The 19,264-nt window shown below is 37.6% G+C and overlaps 1 protein-coding gene across 4 annotated transcripts in view; it reads left to right on the plus strand.

Annotated features, from left to right (window-relative positions):
* Positions 1 to 15,532: 15,532 nt before the first annotated feature.
* The window catches only part of LOC109113403 (B-cell CLL/lymphoma 9-like protein), a 48,502-nt gene continuing 44,770 nt past the window's right edge, over positions 15,533 to 19,264 (plus strand). The window contains exon 1 of one of the 4 annotated variants that reach the window (XM_042774913.1): positions 15,533 to 15,946. The gene's annotated coding sequence lies outside the window, so the exon portion shown is untranslated. The remainder of the gene's footprint in view (positions 15,947 to 19,264) is intronic. The other 3 variants (XM_042774911.1, XM_042774912.1, XM_042774910.1) reach the window with 3 other exon arrangements.

Genomic DNA, 19,264 nt, shown 5'->3' on the forward strand with positions numbered 1-19,264 from the left:
TGCAATGTCTTGATGGAATGTGTTATGAGATAAAGGCAGCAAGCATTGATTTCCTTTTCAGTGATCACATGACCGTATAATGAATTCAGCGTCTGGCCTCAGCTAAAACGATTGCAGAAAATGATTGCATCAGGATCTGTGTTTACACTGACTGAAGAATGCCATATCCAGATCAAATGGTGTTTGTGCTGTAACTGTTGAGTGTGTGCAGATAGTCTGTGTGTCATTAATGTATCAGGCTAAGCTCTGTGTGTAGTTAATGTACAGCGCTGCATAGTCTCCTTCTGTGTTCTTAAATATGTAACCTGGCATTTCCTCCCGTAGCCAAGAGCTCCTCTGCTTTTTTGTGTTTTCCCCTTCTTTCTTGTGTCCCACAGTACTTTCATTTGGGACTGCAGTCACACACATGCACACTTTTTTCTTTTTCTAGCTAATAAGATAGTGAAGAGGTCAGGTCTATTTTATTCAGCATCACTGATATGCCTACAGTACATGAAGAGAAGCTCAGTTGGACCCCAAATTTCCTCTAAAACTAACTCTTCTTCTCCTATTTCCTCTCATTTTTTTCTCATCTTGTCTTGTTCCGTATCTTCTAAACTCTTCCTCTTCTTTCCCCTCATCTTGTCTAGTCTTTTCTCCTCTTGCACCGTTTATCATCTTGTTGAATTTACTCTTTTCTTACATCTCATTTTGTTTCTTCTTTTTTTCTCATCGTCTCTTTTCACCTAATTTATCTCTTCAGTTCTCATATCTAACATCACCTCCCACCTCTTCTCACTTCTCAACTCATCTGAATTGCCTCCCCATCTTGTTTCCTTTCTTTGTTTTTTTCATCATCTGTATTCACTTGTCCCTTCTTGTCTTTTTGTCTCAAATCATTTTGTTTTATTCTCTACTCCGTTCTCAACTTATATCATCTGGTCTTCTCTGGTCTTATGTTCTTTCTTCTAATGTTGTCTCACCTTGAATTACCTCCTCTTGGTACCACTTCTCTTTTAGTTTCTTTTCTGCCCTCGTCTCATATTCTCCTACTGTCTCATCAGTCCTCATCTCATGTAGTCTTCTCTCATCTCATTTTGCTTTGCCCCATCTCTCCTTGTGTAGTTGCAGTCATCAGTTCTGCATTGGTTTGGTCGTCTTGACCCTGTGTTTGAGGTTAGAGACAGATGACCGAAATACAAGCATGATGAGAAAGGAGAGGACAGCTGACAGCAAAAGTGGATGGCATAGCAAAGACATCCTATGGGAGGTGGAAAAAAAAAAATAGCACAAATTTTCATAACTTTCAGCCACAGAAGGATTACAGTGGAGTCCAATGGCTGATGGGAAATTCCAGCAGCATCAGATTTATCCAGACTAGCTTCAAGGAGGGTGGCGGACAGGCCCTGCTTATTCATTCCTAATTCTGTCATTACCATAACTGCTGACAGCTCTGTGTTTTGTTCGTACTGTACTCACAAACCACATTTTCCCAGGCTCCATGCTCAGAGTTACAGTATACTGTGTAATATCTTTGGCTGCCACTCCAAGGGCAATAACGCAATGCTTCTCACAGGCCCACTCAGGCTCTTAATGATGGAGAGGGGCTTGTGGCCTGTCAACAAAGTGTGTCAGGCTCTGAATGGATGAGCTTAACTGCTTCTCAAAGTGCCGTGGATGTATTTGTGGCTCTGCCAAGCAGTGGACACACTAGAGTGAGTTTTACAGCTCAGCTGACCTGCCACCGAGGGAGCGAGAGACCTGACATGGCGGGACCGGCCTGTGTGCGTATATGCGCCAACCACAAAACCCTGGAGAGGGTTTGCTTGTGTTTCGGTGGAGTGGTTGTGATGCGGAACACAGGTTCACGTCAGGGATCGTGCACGCCGGTGTGTGTATAAGAGAAGGGGGCGGTCCAGCTGACCTGGAAAGAGACAGATGGGAAAAAGGCACCACAGAGGCCTTCTGCAAACAACATGTGGAAAGGCTTTGGCCTCTAATGTAGCGTAGAGCGTTTATGTACTGCATGCAGACAGCTCTACTGTCCATCAGAGAGAAGAAGCTTCAGCGCTTGCAACTACGTCCGCGGTCGAGATGTTCCTCTTAATCTTACCGACCCCCAGTCAGATAAAATGACTCCCTCAGGGCCGTATCCTCAGCAGCTCCGCTTCAGCTGTTCAGTGTGCGGAAGTGCTTACCCACAATCCTCCCTGAGCAGGTGGCCCTTAACAGGCCTCTTTGTTTTCCCGTGTCTTGCCAAAGGAAGCTGAAGGCAGAGTGAAGGAGAAGCTTGTGAAAATTATTTTCATTTTTTTCTTTGGTTTTACATCTTGGCGCTCTAGCTGGTCTAAACATATATGAAGCATTCACGGGCTCCCAAAGAGGATTTCCTGCACTTGTGTGATGTTATATTTCTCAGGGTCCAAGGAAAAACTAGAAGCTCAATTTCCACTCTGTGGAAAAATGGAAAGCAGGTCTGTAGGGATGTGGGAATAGACGTTTTGCAAGTGTGGCCAGTTTGCTTAATCTTTAATACACTCCACACACTTTTCTCACATTCTCATTGACCCCTCTGTGATCCCACAAGATGTAAGAAGAGTTTTACAATCCCTCATTTGGTCAGTAGGAAAATATGGTATCTTTCTCTAAATGACTTCCTGAACTCTCTCTGATGTCTATCTCATATCTCCTCGGCTCAGTTTAGCGGGCTCTATTTTGCTCCCAGAGCTGCTTGTTTCAGTCTCAGAGCCAGTGAGCAATTATGTGCAATTAGCCTTTACAATCCTGTGTTGCTTCTGATGATCTCATGGATAAATGCCATGGGGATAAAAAGAGGAGATTAGGCTTCACATTGAAATCTGAAGGATAGCTGGACGGAACAGGCTTCAAAGAGATCAGGCTGGTGCTGTCCTCTCAACACCTGGCTAGATAACTGATGAAGGACACCATGAGGAGACAATGCTGAGAACAACTGGCACAGGACTACAGCAACTGGCCTTGAACTACTAACCAATGTGCATTTTTTCAGGTTAACAAGAACTTAAGCTGTGTTTGTTTCAAATGTGGCATGCTGCCCATTATTGTAGTAAATCATTTTCAACTTGTCCGTCAGTTTGTAAAAATTTAAAAACATACAGCAATATATTTACAATAGAAGTCTCTGGGACAAGTATACAAAAGTGTGAATTAATGTATAAAGTAACAGAACAGTCACATTTTTGTCCATATTTACTAATACTTTGGAAAATGTGTTTATGTATGTAGAAAAAATGTATATACTGTAGACTTAGACTAAACATGGTGATACTTTTAATACTTTTGTACACACTACTGTTCAAAAATTGCATTTAAAACAGGGTTTCTAAGGCCACCACGAGTATGTGATTTTTGCATACATAAATGCACTATGTGGGTGGGTAAGTTTCCTTTAAAATATCTAAATCTTTAAAACATCTGATCTCTCTATTTTTCACTTTTTTACATTATTTACTGTAAATCAATTTTAGCAATATAGATTGTTCATAATACATTTTGAGAGACACTGCAGTATGAAGAAAACTCCACCAACAGAAATCGAAATGACAACATAAAGCAGAAGTTCTTCCTCCTTGAAAAGTAGTCCCACTTCAAAATGACAATTTAGTTAACATTCTAGCTCAAATATAAAGCACAAAAGATTTCATGTAAATACTTTAAAGAGAATGCAAACATCACAATTTTGCTTGCCCCCACCCTCCACTTGCCCCATACACTGACAGTGTGGGTGTATCACACAGAGTGAGTCAAATAATTACTTACAGCATGACATCATGAAGCTTGCTCCAGATTATTCCTTTAATTTAAAGAGGTCATATGATGCGATTTAAATGTTTCCTTTCTCTTTGGAGTGTTACAAGCTCTTGATGCATAAAGAAGATCTGTAAAGTTGCAAAGACAAAAGTCTCAAATCCAAAGAGATATTCTTTATAAAAGTTAAGAGTCAACCATGCCCTCATAAACGCCTCATTCAAACACGCCCCCACATGTCTTCATCACGATGTGGGAAGATTTGCATAATGCCGGCCAAATGTTCACACAAAGAAAGAAGGCGTAACTTTTATTCTCGGTGTTGCCACTGAAACTACTTTGTTTGGCCTTCCAAAAGAGGACACAACTAGAAATCAGTGGTTAAATTGTATTTCAACACTGTTCCAGAACAGTCCAACCCAAATATTCAGATGTGTGCTGCGCATTTTATGGAGGATGAGTACTGTTTCCTGAACCAGTAGCCTCCAATGCATCTGTGGCACAAAGGCTGTTTCTATAAAGTTGGGCAATTCCAACTTTGCAAGGACAGTCTGGCGCTTCTGACTTACAGCCTGTAAGTACATTTTTTATATTTAAATAATTTGCCAATGATGATTCAAATGCGAGTTTTAAGCACTGTAGAGTAGCACTTGTTGTTTGTTGTTTCTCCGATCACAAATGCAGACATGGTTTTATGTTTATGCAGCACGATACACAACGCAATGCATAAAATCACAGTATAAGTCATTAGAATCAGTAATTATGTCCCCACTGGATGCAACAAATGCCTAGTTTGTAATGGGTTTTATTGGTTTTGTCTCGTCTAGTGATGTCTGGATCACAAACTAATCATTCTATCTAACTGGATCTTCTTAGTGAACCACTCGAACCAGTTCACCAAATCTTTCTGAATCGTTTGAAACGATTAGCATCTCCAGTATGAACTAATCCACAAATTACTTTAGTTATTCGGTTTATAAACGTGCCTTACACTTCCCTTTGATGCAAAATAAACCAATATCCTGAGTTATTCAGTTACTCCTAACAGTACATTGACTGAACTGCTAAAAGAGACCTGATGATGGGATGTGCAGAGCAGCTGGACTGAGTCTCGTGCTGCTGGGTGATGGCATCACAGTATAGTAAGGGGCGTAAAATTTCCGTCACATGCTTGAGGTATTCAGCCAATCACAAAGCACTGGATAGCTGGCCAATCAGCATACACCTCCCTTTTTTAGAACAATGAGCTTTGAAAAATCTACGCATTACAGAAAGGCGGGGCATAGAGAAGAAACAATAATGTACATTATATGGAAAATTATGTGTTTTTTTAACCTGAAACCACATAAACACATTGCATTACACCAAATACACAAAATATTGTTCTTTTTAGCAACGTCATATGACCCTTTTAAAACTGTACAATACTTCTGAAATAATTTTTGCTATACTCTAATTTGGATTTTGAAGGTATAATACGCTTTTCAAGACAATATTATATAAGATTTCTTTATAGGATTTGGAGCTTTGGAATGGTGTCTTGAGGCAATGTACTACAGGAGATCCGTCTTTTATTTTTACCATATTTGCTTGCAATCGAAGAGTGAGATTTTCACATCAGCTTCTCAGGTTTGATTGATTTCGTAGAGTGAGATTTTAAAAACACACACACAATGAACACCAACGGAACTGCCCTGGAAAGCCACCATTGCAAAGTTTTCTCTCTCAATGGAAACCAAACCACATCGCTAACCATGACAGTGTTTGAAATGTACAAGGATAATATGCTTTCTTAACACTTAGAAGAGCAAACAAACATTGGTGCACATATGAACAGATGAGTAAACAAATTATCCTTAGGAATGCCGCTCAAGAACGCAGCCACAAAGAAAAATGACGTCTTATTTTCTCTCAAACGCTTTCACTCTTTCCATTTGTCCGTGGCTTGAGGTACTCGTTTACCGACCTGTTGCTTATGCAGCTTTTTTGTGGGAGTCAAAGACATTATAGCATTACATTTTTTGAAAAACAAACTTGAACCCTGTTGTGCCTTCTCCATCTGGGAATGGTAGAGGGCTTGTCTGAAAGATAAAAATGATATGAATTGCTTCTGGCAACGCAAACAGACAATCTGGGATCAATTACAGGGACAGCATTCTGAAAGTAAAAAGGGAGGAGTGTAGGGACCAAGAACAGACTTAGTGCTACAGTCTCGTCCACACACACACACACACACACACACACACACACACACACACACACACACACACACACACACACACACACACACACACACAACTTCTAATGTTATCTGTGTCCTGTAGCTTAAACAGTGTGTCTATGGCTGTGGATTGGTTGATCTGTGGGTAGTTGCGGACCCTCTCCATGACACCGGTCCCCATAATAAAGGTTCTGCAGGGAGTTTCAGAGCAAGGCATCACAGGCCAGCTGCATTAGTTTGTTGGATCATTCTCACTATTTTTCAGTGTCTCATCGCCCATTTTATAATACGTACAGCTATAAATAAAAGCACAAATATGTGTCTGTAAACTTGCAGATATGCAAATGAAAATCATTAATGCTTCACTGAAACACTCACATTCATCCCTAAAATCTAGGAGAACACACGCACACTGATCTAACTTACACTGGTGGTGTCACAAACTGTGGAACATCTGCCAGGCAGCCCAGGAGCAGTGCATTGTGGGAGCAGCAGCGCTTAATGAAAGGAACAGAGGGCAAAGGAGGAAAGGAAGAAGAAAGGAGGAAGACAGAGAGAGACAAAAGAATCTAATGCAGTCCAGATTGCATCTCCGTTCCAGATAAGTCATACTGCGACAATGTTTATAAGCTTGAAACCTGGACACCACAATAAAGATAGTCATCATGATGAGTAAAAAAAAAAAACAACAACATATATATATATATATATATATATATATATTATATATATATATTATATATATATATATATATATATATATATATATATAATTTTATTTTTATTTTTTAAAGCTCATTTGGCACCTTGATGTAGGTTTGGTGCTGCCATATATTTTTTTTTAGCTTACTGAACCATAATTTCAAAACAACTAACTCTTTTCCCCCTGTAGCTTTGTTACATAGTTCCACAATAACTTTAATCTGAAAAAGTGTCAAGAATACTTTTCAGAAATTTGACATTACAATCATCATTGCATCTCAGCAGCACCATTTATAATTACAGTCCGTCTAGAATTCTTGTTCCGAAAAAGTTAGGGCCGTTTTAGGAAAGTCTCTAGCGCCATCTAGTGGTTATACGTGTAATTTGGGTTAGATATGGGGCCACATTTTTACCTCAGTTTATTCTGGACTCCAGCTATACTGGAGAAAAGTCTGACATATTAAAAAAAAAATTATAAAATAAACACTTTTACATTTGAAATGCATATTATGTTTGTAGATATTAAGTATATTTGTATGTGTCAATTTATTGATGCATTTATTCCTAATTATAATTATAATAGAAAGATGACTATTGTCTTGTGCTTATGCAAAAGTTGTGATTATGTGACAGGTGGTTTATTTTAATTAGTGGTGTATGGTTGGCCAAATAATTCATAATAATGAGCAAAATGCTGTTATACCACAACACTTGTCAAGACGACTCCCCATTATTATACTAATACTGCTCTGGTGTTTCCTATTTTAATATATTTTAAAATGTGTCACATTATCCTTCATAATCATTCTTATTATGCAGATTTGGTGCTCAAGAAACATTTATTTTTATTATTGATGTTAAAAACGGTTGTACTCAATATCTGTGATACTGAGATATAGTTTTTTTTTTAAAGAAATGTAATACTTTTATTCAGTAATTGATCAAAAGTGACAGTGAATACATTTATAATGTTACAAGAAATTATATTTCAAATAAATGCTGTTCTTGTGAACTTTCTATTTATCAAATATTACTAAAAAAAAGTATCAGTTTTGAAACTGTTTTCTACACTAATAATAATAAGAATCATTATTCATAATTAAGCACCAATAATAATTAATAATAGCTGAGCACCAAATCAGCATATTAGAATGATTTCTGAAGGATCATGTGACACTGGAGACTGCAGTAATGACGCTGAAAATCACAGGAACAAATTACATTTTAAAATATATTCAACTGGAAAACAGTTCTTTTAAATTGTAATAATGTTTCACAATATTACATTTTTTACTATATTTTTGATCAAATAAATGTTTGGTGGATAAGAGACTTCTTTCAAAAACAATAACACATTTTATTATTCTAAATTTTGCCTGGCAGTGTACCTATATATTTCTTGAGTATAATATAATTTTTGACAGTCCCTCAAAAATCAAATCAAATCCTAATGTATTATTCATTGACAAAATAGCAGACTCAGAAGGCATTATGTTATTCTAGTAAACACACTCATATGTATATGCAGGTAGCCGAACACCTTCCACCTCCAATAACAGTGACTGCTTGGATATTCATGAATTATTTAGTGCCTCATTAGTCCTGAAAAACCTTCCATTAGCCCAATTAACACTACAGTGCATGAGTGTTAACATGCTAATCAACAGGTCATTTCACCACAACTGGTCAGAAGTGAAGAACATGAACCACCCATATACCATTCTGCACTCTGTGTGGTGTACACTCTGATGCTGAGAGAACTGCAGATGCTTGAAATTGCAGTTTTGCCTTTTATATGGCAGCGGATGAGAGCTGCAGCAGGCTAATGCGGAGTGCTTTCAGAAATGAGGGTCACTGATGGCGAGAAGCAGGTTAAGATGACTTACAGACACAATGGCAGGGGTATTGTTGTCACCACGGAAACCATTAGTTGCCAGGCAACTGACCTATCAAGGCAAGACTGTGAGTGTGTCAACTAATGATGGGATTCCAGCAGCTCAGACTTTTAATACATCTGTGTGATGTTTGAGTGTGTTTGTGTGTGTGAGAGAGAGATAGAACGAACGAATGAAAGAAAGAAAAGGAAGAAGGGAAGGTGGGGGAAGAGTAAAATTGCTTTGAAAATGTTAAAAGATCAGAGATTTGGAGGTATTGAAACTGGAAACATGCACAAAATGTGATTTCAGTCATCGAGGAGAATGAATTTAAAGGAAGTGACTCACTTGTGTGTTATGACTAAATGTCCATTAACACCAGCCTTTGTATGAAGTGTACCTGGCCTTGGAAGTGTTCCAGCCTTGAATGAACCCTCTATCATCAGTGACACGTCCTTCGCTATTTGAGGACAAACTGCGGTGAGTGGCTGTTATTTCTCATCAACGCAACAACCACAGAACAAAGACATAGTGGCAGAAGAGATTAAAGCACTGTTTCCGCAAATGGATCTATAAAGTCTTTATGAGGTCTATAGAGTAGACTTCCATAGAGTCAACATGATCATAATGGATTGTATTTACTTTTTTAAATGCATGGATATTAATTTGTTCCCTCATTTTACAGCTGACACACCAAACTGACATAAAAAGAACTAGTTCAGACAAAAGCCGATTGTGTGATAGATTGTATTATGAGATAAATGCACATGAACGCCACCACAAACCTAATTATGACTGGGAAACTCAGAACTTTCTTTAAAACCAGAGTTTCCAAGTTGGTGGAGTAAACAGCCAATGCAGCATCTGAACTGATGGTAAATTTGTTTTATATATATATATATATATATATATATATATATATATATATATATATATATATTACAATAAAACTACTTTGTGTGTAGAAAATAGCATTGTATTGTACAATTACAATAGCAATATATTACGATTTAATTAACAGAGCCTCAATGTAATTAACAGAACCTTCATAAATTGAGTAAAAACATAAAGCAAAACACTTGATGTTTTAGAAGTAGAGTTGAAGAAATGGTACAGAAAAATTGTACATCATCATCTTGCTCAGACTGAAGTGACTTAAATGCACATGATGTCATAATTATGACTTCCAAACTTGTACATATAAACTTGCAGGAGGACTTGAACACATCATCTCTGTCTGTACCAGCATCTGGCAGTAGTCTATATTCTTTATGTATTCTATTTTTTTTATTCTGATTAGGCGGGAAAACTGTAACCAGGACTGAAAATGCAATGCATAAAAAAGCAGCAATTGATTACCATTTTGGACATGATTCATGTCATTTGTGTATTGGAATGCTAAAGTAAGCTTGCTTGCTTTCGTCACTTCAATGATCTGTCTAATCGAATGTCTGACACCAATACAAGATGCTCAATTGGCCAAAAAGCCAGACCCTGTTGCTGTTTTTTTGTTGAATTAGCATTGGGTGGTCGGTGAGAGAGATCACTCTGATTGGCTGTTCATCTTAATGAACCAGTGCCGTCTGGTATGAAGAAAGTGAAGACTAATCAACATGATTCATATTCAAAATGGTAAGCAAGAGCTGCTTTGTTTGCGGTTGGTATATTCACAGTTCTAGTTTTGGTATCCCTTTTTAAATGACGAATTTAGACTACTGCCACCTGTTGGTATAGACAGTTATTTTCCTCTCACAGCCATTGGCTGTAGTCTGCCGATAACTTCAACCGGTGCAGAACACCGTAAAAACTGAGCTGACAGATGCTCAATGATGGCCCAACATTGGCTAACAGTCACGTCTTTTAGGTAAATCATGTACTATCAGATACATTTGAATCATGCCAGAATGGCATAGATACAGGATTGAAGCCCAGAATATATTTTGGTTTTTAATACAAACTCTAAGGCAGGGGTGTTTTCAGAGGTCCACTGTCCTGCAGAGTTTGGCTCCAACCAGCTCTTTTTAGCCCAAAAGTTTTTTTTAGCCCAAAAGGAGGCGTGGTGAGGCAACATTGTTGTCTTTTTTTGATGCTGGGTTTTTTTTTTCTTAAATGTCGGTTTGGTGTGTTATGGCTTTTACAGATGAAAAAGAAATGGAACAGACGTAACAACAAACTCCTGGAGACACAGCAACAATAGATGCCACCCCACTAAGTATGAGGGGGTTATGACATACTCGCAAGTTTAAATAAGTACTTATTGGTGATAACTACCGAAGAGAAACTGGACATGGGTTAATGTATGTATACGCTAAGTGCTCAAAACTGAAGTATACTTTAAGCTTAAGACATTACAAACAAGTGGTAGCCTATCCTTGACACTTGGACATCACAAATTCCTCTTACTTTCAACCTCTTCAGCATCCAGCCCTACATTTTTTTACATTGAATACTCTGTCTTACACAAAATATGTCAAATTATGGAAGTAAACTGTATTGCGAACAGTGACTTCAAAAAGAGACTTGACATCTGATCCCATATTTTGACATTTCTGTGTAGCAACACAAATAAGACTGTCTTGGTACTTTGCATGTTAATATCATTTGAGTGAAGCCTAAAATGAATAACCAAAGTGATTAAATACTATCTTATCATCCTCCAAATGTGGTCTGTGCCAATTTTGAGTAATTCCAAAAAAAAAAAAAAAAAAAAAAAAAAAATACGCTGGCGGACAAACACATAATGTAGACTCCAAAATATTAGTCTGTTACTACTATCAGATTCTCAATGCTTAATATCTTCAGTTTTCCATTGGGACTCGTCCAACCTGCTCTCTCTCTTCCCGCCGGTGGCTGTGTGTGATGGAGTTATTTAATTTTTCTATAAAACACTGATGTGGGGGAAGCTCCAAGTCTCCAGAGAACTCCCCACTACTAACAAGCCAAATTAAACTCGTGAAAGACAAACAAGGCAACAAAGAAACACAGTTACTCACACACGCAAGCTTCTCTTTAACCCACCTTAGTTCCTCCCAAGGCTTATTAAAAGCACTTCGTAATTACTTAAGTCACTGATTTGGCTGCATAATTAGATGCTCTTTCTTCCAATTGCTCCTGTTGCACCAGCTATTCTCCTAAGATTTGATATATTTGCGGCTTGTGTTGTGCAGGTTTGATTATTTTAGGTTGATCTGATTAATACGTGACTTTGACAGTCATAACCATTTCCTTTCTGCCTCAATCATACATAACACTTCCTTTTTTCATCATTCCCTCACTCTTTTCCTCTCCTCTTGTTATCCAATTCCATCAGACTCGTGGAGGGTAAACCAATTTACATTCTTGTTTTGGTCTTCAGATCCCTGCCAGTTTCCATGACAACACTGCTTTTGCACTCTTTCTCCTCCTTTCTCCTCCTCGGGATCTTTCATTCCCTACTGTTTTGCTCTCCTCCTTTACTCTTGACCTTCCTCTTCTGTCTCATTTTCGTTTGCTTTATATTCTGTTTGGTTCTTGTGTCTAACTCTCATTTCCTTGCCTAATTGATGTGGTTGCTGTCGTGGCACACAGCAGCTGATGGTAACAGTGGAGAAGGGAAATGGGCAGGAGGGAGATGCATCCCAAACGTCTGTATTAACACACATCACGCTCTCTCTCTGTGTTAAATGATCAGTGCCGGGAGGAAATGATTTGGGCGTCTCTCTGTCTCTGTTTCAAAAGGCTGTCTGGTCTCTGACGCTTTTATTTGCTGCTGTTTGCAGACTGAGGATGATTTTATATGGGCGATATAATTAAATAACTGCGTGAATGATATTAATCATCACATTCATTGGGTACAGGCATATAAACTACTCATTATTCAGGATAAAAAAATTAAAAAAAATGTTCTGTTACTCTTCCAGAGAGATAGTGAAGTCATTTTAAAACCTCTTTCCCTTCCAAATCTTTTAATATGCTTCCATGCATTTTCCAGAAATGTGACCATGTTTATCTAATATCATTACTTGGCTCTCTTGGTGTACTTGTCTTCTGATTGGTGGTTAAATATTTGTGTGCAATGGTCGCTAAACTATTTAACTGACTGCTGTCCAAATCAACCAGTTTCCTACACAGCTAGTTTAATGTCTCTGGAAACACTATGTGGTCTCATTCTTCTCACATATAACAATTATTTTAAATTAAATCAATATATCTTGTCAATTTCTGTTTTTATTTGCTATGCAGCCATGTAATAAGCAAATGCCCATTCAGTTGATCATAATTGCAAAATAAACCTATAAAAGATGTCACACAACCACTCTGTCAGTGTTTATTTTACGATAATGACCGGCTGACTGTACATTACACCTTAATAGTAACGTTGTTCCTGTTTAGGACCATGTTAACTTCAGCAACACATTCATTGTGTCTCAATTAACACATGGAGTATTTCATTTCACACTGAAAATTTAAACAAGAAGTGCATCTCAAATGCTCGGATGATGCACTTATTTTACCCCCAAAAATGTGTGGAATGCACTTCATGTACTTAACAGTCGCAGCTTTCTTCTAAACCTTCCAAAATACATACATTAGACAGTTGAGTACATCATAGTGCATAGTGTACTGTATGCCATTTGGGACACAACTATTGTCTACCTATTGTCTATTATCAAACTATTGTTTATAAGAAGAACACTTTGACTTTAATTGCATGCACAAAAAAAAAAAAATAAAAAAAAAAAAAAAAAAATCTTCTTTTGAGTTATGCACAAAAAAAAAGACGGACATACAAGTTTAGTACAATATGAGGGTGAGTAAATTTCCATTTTTCTGTGAACCATCTCTTTAAAATGACAGTCCAACCAAAAATTCAAATTCTGGCATCGATTACTCACCCTCATATCATTCCAAACCTGCATGACTTTCTTTCTTGTGTGGAACATAACAGAATAACATAACATATATTTTGAAGAATGTTGGTAACCAACACTGAATTCAACAGTTGCCAACCAATCACTGAATTCCAATGCATTATTTTTCTCCTACACAATGGGAAAAATACAATAGAATTCAAAGGGAACAGAATTTGTTTGTTTGGTTGAATTCAATGTTCATTATCGACATTCTTCAAAATCTTCTTTTATGTTCCACAAAAAAAAAAAAAAAAAAAAAAAAATTCTTACAGATTTGGAACGACATGAGGGTGGTGGAAATGATGACAGAATTTTCATTTTTGGGTGGACTATCACTTTAAAGAGTATCTTCAAGCAAGTAGAATGCCCTAAGGGTCTGCTGGATGCCAAACGGAACATTAGAGTTAAATCCAACTATTTTTACATAAGTTTGTATCTCTACAAAGGTTCTTACTGTCATTCTACTGTAGTATTCATCTCTCTTTCTTTCCCATTTTCTCTTCAAGGCTTGGCACTTGAGAGTGTAACACAAGAACAGATCTGGGAGACAAAAAAAAAAAAGCCCAGTTCTTTTCAGGAATACACTTTTGCCAGAGCAATGATTTTTTTTAAAACATTTTTTTTATGTCCATTCAGCAGGGTTTACTACACAAATTTAACAGCATAATTAGAATCCCGAATTTCTCTAGGTTTCATCATGCATATGTGATTATAATACATGTTTCCTCAGGGTAAAAAATATAAACACAACCAGCTCATAAAGGAGCTATTTGTATGCGCACAATAAGATTAGCTCGCGCTTGAGTTTAGAGAGGGGTTGATTTCTCGGTGGTGCAACTTTTGGTGCATTTAGTGCAAGTCTGTCGGATATGAAACTATGGTTAATTCACTTTGGGATGCACATTTACATAATCATAGATTTGTTTTAGAAGCTTTGCCTGCTTTGACAACCTAACAGTAATAAATAAATAAAAAAGCCCCTAAATTCATCAGGGCTTCACTAAAGGGACTTTTAACAGTTTCCTGCACCACCAGAGGGAGTGCTCACCTGTGAAAATGATGACTGAACACCCAGCGATGAGGGTCCAAATGTATCAGAGGGTATCATGCCTACAGGGAGATAGTGCTGATCATGGCATATGTCAGATAAGGAGTGATCTAAGAGGGCTGATACATCTGATACCTCTGTTGCCAGGTCAGTTTATGTGTCTGATGTCTCAGACAGCAGACTTGAGCTTCATTCACCCAACCACAATTCCATAACTGTGATCCTCAAAGTTTCAGTGAACCAACAGAGAAACATACTCTAATCATTCAGTCATGAATGGCTCCTGTGTCATTCTAGATTAAAAACATATTCTTTTAATAAAAGTAAGGCCATAAAGAGGCCATATTTTATCTATCTTAAATGATCATGGCGATTTGAAAGATGTGACTGGCAATGTGTTGTAGTGGTATACAACACAAAACATGGCCATAAGTGAGATCATATAACAATTATACAGTAATGATTTGTTTACATTTACTATGGCATAATCACTGCCGCACTGAATGCTGCATTACGCAATGAATTTTTAATGATACTGTGTAAAAAAAAAAAAAAAAAAAAAAAAAATATATATATATCTATATATATATATATATATATATATATATATATTATTGGAATACTTTATTTTATTGTGGTTTTATTTGAAAGTTATATTATATATATATATTACACACACACATATATATTATGTACACATACATACATATAATTGCATAATTTTATATTAAAATTGTAAATCTTAATTGTCAGCTGTCAGCATTTTATCAATTTGTTTTATATTTAATTTATTATTAAGCACTTTAAAAGCATTATATATATATATATATATATATATATATATATATATATATATATATATATATTTTCTCAGTAAAGCCCTTTGTAAACATTAGAAACTGTATAATGATATTTAAAGATCTATGATATTGTGAACAATTTTCATTAAAAAAACGAGTGCTAATTAGATAATGTTGTATGATTATGATCAAATATGAGAGGAGCTCATTGAAACAGCAGGAAACAGTCCTCATATAGCTCTGGGTGAGTGAGTGAGTGAGTGAGTGAGCGAGCAAGAGAGAGAGAGAGCGTGTGTGTCACTCAAATGTGTGTACAGTGAGTTGAGTAATGAGCGCGAGAGCGGCTGTCTGTCTGAGCGCCTTCTGCTACCTCTACACTACGGGCTGGAATATGCAGACAGCGTCCCCAACAGCGGAGTCATGATCTGCCGTCTTCCCCGGGACTCGTCTTGCGCTCGGAGCCGAAGCGAAACAACATTTTGAAGCGTCTGATATTTTACCAGCGGCTTTACTTCGGGGAATCGCACTGGTCGCTTAACACAGCCGGGCAGGATCTTGCGCAGTGGCGGCGGACACCTCGGGTGATGTCGGCTGGCCGTCACTCTTGACATCGGCCTCCGCTCGCAGACACACGGCGGAATGGGGTAGGAAAGCTCCGCGCACACGCACCCACACAAGCTCGGCGTAGAATGCCGTGACAGCGCGGCGCGTACTAAACGCCAAAGCATCAGACCGTCAGCTGGCTGTATGTATCGCGGCGCGTAAGTAGTGTAGCGCTCCGGCGCAGAACTCGCAGTCACAGCAGCAGCTGTAGGGGATCCTGGAGTTAGCCTCGCTTGCTAACTGCTTCTCTTCAATGCAATGGATGCTAATGAGCTGACGATAGGCTCGGAGTAACGTCGGGCCCGTCTCCATGTGACCGTAAAAAGACACGAAAAGCCAGGAAAGACTTGTAGCTGCTGCTTAAGAGTGAGTTAGGGCGTTTTGATAGTCGTTTGAAGGTCTGGGTTGAGGGAAACCAGCTAGGCTGTTACAATGTCGCGACTGATTGGCAGAAAGAGGCAGGCACTTGAAGAATGTGACGGTGAATGTGGCCGCTGCTCACCATCACGTTCATGAAGTCTGTAGTTATACCGTCAGCATTCAGTTAATTTTTATTAAAAAATGTTTCTTTCAAAAGTGTGCTGCAACCTGTCAGAGCATGCATACTAGAAATTAGTTTCTCTTTTAATTTTGAATATTGTGCAAAGGAGTGTTGTGCACACTTACAGTGGCTCCACTTAAGCCATACTTGAATGTCTGAATGTCCTTGCATCACATAAAAATATCAAACCAAGAGGCATTTACTGTAAACAAAGATAGCAAAAGCACAGTTTGTAAGCAAAACATTACAGGAAGTGTGTTCGGCATGTTTTGCATGATAAAATACACTGTTTGATTGTCAAACATTAGTGGAACATGTTCTTAGTTAAATGAAAGGTTCTCTCTTGTCATCATTTACTTAACCTGATGTCGTTCCAAACCTGTATGACTTGCTTTCTCCGTGGAACAATAAAGGAGAATTTTAGAGTAATGTACAGGTTGTTCCTTTTTGTGCAGTTGCTATGAATGGGGATTAAAGCTTTCAAGCTTCAAAAAGGAGGCCAATGGATCAAAAAAGTGATTCATATGATATTCCAAAGCCATATTACAGCTTTGTGTAAGGAACAGACTGAAATTTAACTCCAATGAGCTGTTAACCGCTGTGATTGGATCATTAAGTCAATGAGTTGGAATCAAGAACCATCATTCAATCTGGTTTTATAAAACGGATCAACACGTTGATTGAAAAGATGATGATTTCATTCATGAACCATACATTTTCTCTAGTGAACGTGCCAAGAAGAGCTTAATCCGTTTTTTTTTTTTAATTTTTTTGTAATTTTTTTTTTGTTGTTGTTGTAATTTTGGCTCTTGACAGCCCTAGTTCTAATTCACATTCATTATATTGAAAAGAGTGGCCAGGACATGTTTCATGGAAGAAAGAAAGTTGTGTGGGTTTCTAAACATATTTAGTAAAGTGTAGTTAATTACATATTTAATTACATATTTTGTATCTATTGGGGTGAAATAAATGATCCAAATGCCTTTTGGTGTCATTGTACCATAATTAAACCTCAGTATATTATCACATGATTGATTTATTGAAGAATCTACAAAAGCCTGATGTAGTCATATTTATTCTGACCGCAAGCTTTTTTAATGTTAGCATGACTTGGCATGACAACTAATGGTCTTGAAGGAATAATTCAACCATGGTCAACTTTGGAACAAGATTATATATTATATACACAATATTCTGCAGAACTGGATGGGGCCTTGTCAAGCTCCAAACACAACAATATAAAACTAAGGCCCTGTTTACACTAGTGCGTTTTCGTTTTAAAACAGTGTTTTAAAAAGAAAGCGATCCTCGTCTACACTTGCGTTTTCACTGCGGTTTAGAAAAAATCTCTGTCCACACTACACAACCGAAAACGCATGTCACGTCACATGATGTTATTGTTTACAAGGTCGTCAAGGATACGCAGATCCAATGTGGGCAGCCACGCCATCGTTTTAAAAAGTCTTAGTTTTGGTCCGTTTACACTGAAACGACACCCCGGAGTTTTCAAACTAAAACGGGGTCTGCAGCATTTTTGAAAGTCTCCATTTTTCGAGGGTCAAAAATGTCGGAGAAGTGTAAACGACAGACGTAACTGTAGCAGAAGTTATGTGTTTTAAAATGAAAACACATTATTGTAAACATAGCCTGTGCACTACGGTTCCAATTACATCTAATTACTCATTCCAATTACATCCTAACTAAATTCCAATTACATTCCAATTCATAAGCTATACATGATAGCTTTGTCGGAAACTTGCGAACCTCAAAATAAGGCATATTAAAACCCTCATACACTTTCATTGTGTGGAAATGAGTTCCTGGGACTTCTGTAAAATATCTTCTGTGTTATATGGAAGAAACATTCCTAAAAATAAAGGTTCCAAAAGGGTTCTTTCCCCTCTCATTGATACCATAGAAAAACAATTTTTGGTTCCCCAAATACCCTTTCAGTGAGCAGTTCTTAAAAGAACCATTTTTTTAAAACTAAAGATTACATTTTAATGGTTTTAATAAAATTTTTGGTGTGTAAAGAACCTTTTGACCAATGGGAAGATTCCATGAATGTTTAAGGTTCTTCAATGAGCTTTATTTAATTTTTTTTTAGAGTGAAGACAGTCACACAGGATTGGAACAGTGTGAGTTCATGAACAAACGGTCAGAAAAATATTAACTTTTGGGTTAAAACGTTTCTTTAAATTTTAAAATGAGACATTTTGATGAGAAAAGTGCACTGTGGGTCTAGATTTAATCTATTGTGAATTGATTGGATTGTAAGACTTGGGGCTTGATGACATCACATTAAAAGGTTAGTTGTTTTAGAGGCAGAGAAAAATATATATGTTTTTATTCTTTTTAAATTTGAAATAATGTGCGTCACTGAATCAGGAATATGTATTAAGGAAAAAATTGGCTTCATTCTTTATATTTGAATAAAAGTTTGCATCCCATTCAAACCCCTCACTGAAGGTGCTACCCATGTTCCCCTAATTCTCTTTTTCCTGTCAGATCTCCAGGGCCTCAGTGACGCAAGCTGATTAAGTTAGTGGTGTGTGTGATAGAGGGAGAGATAGTGATACTATGAGCTGACCCCAGATCAGACAGAGCTGATAATCTTGCGTTTTCTTCTGATAGTTTTGGCACAGAGGTCTATTTCAATTAAACATGTCTTTGCCCAAATTTTTTGCCATCATAAGAACCTGACAGTCCATCAGTAGTAGTCAGCAGTGTGAGCGGAGAGAGAGAATGTGTGAAGTGTATTCTGGCAGTGTTTGGCTGCTCTTTAGCCCACTGGCCACACAGGCCATTAGCTAGTGCT

This window comes from Cyprinus carpio, chromosome A18, assembly GCF_018340385.1.
Source record: "Cyprinus carpio isolate SPL01 chromosome A18, ASM1834038v1, whole genome shotgun sequence".
NCBI lineage: Eukaryota > Metazoa > Chordata > Actinopteri > Cypriniformes > Cyprinidae > Cyprinus > Cyprinus carpio.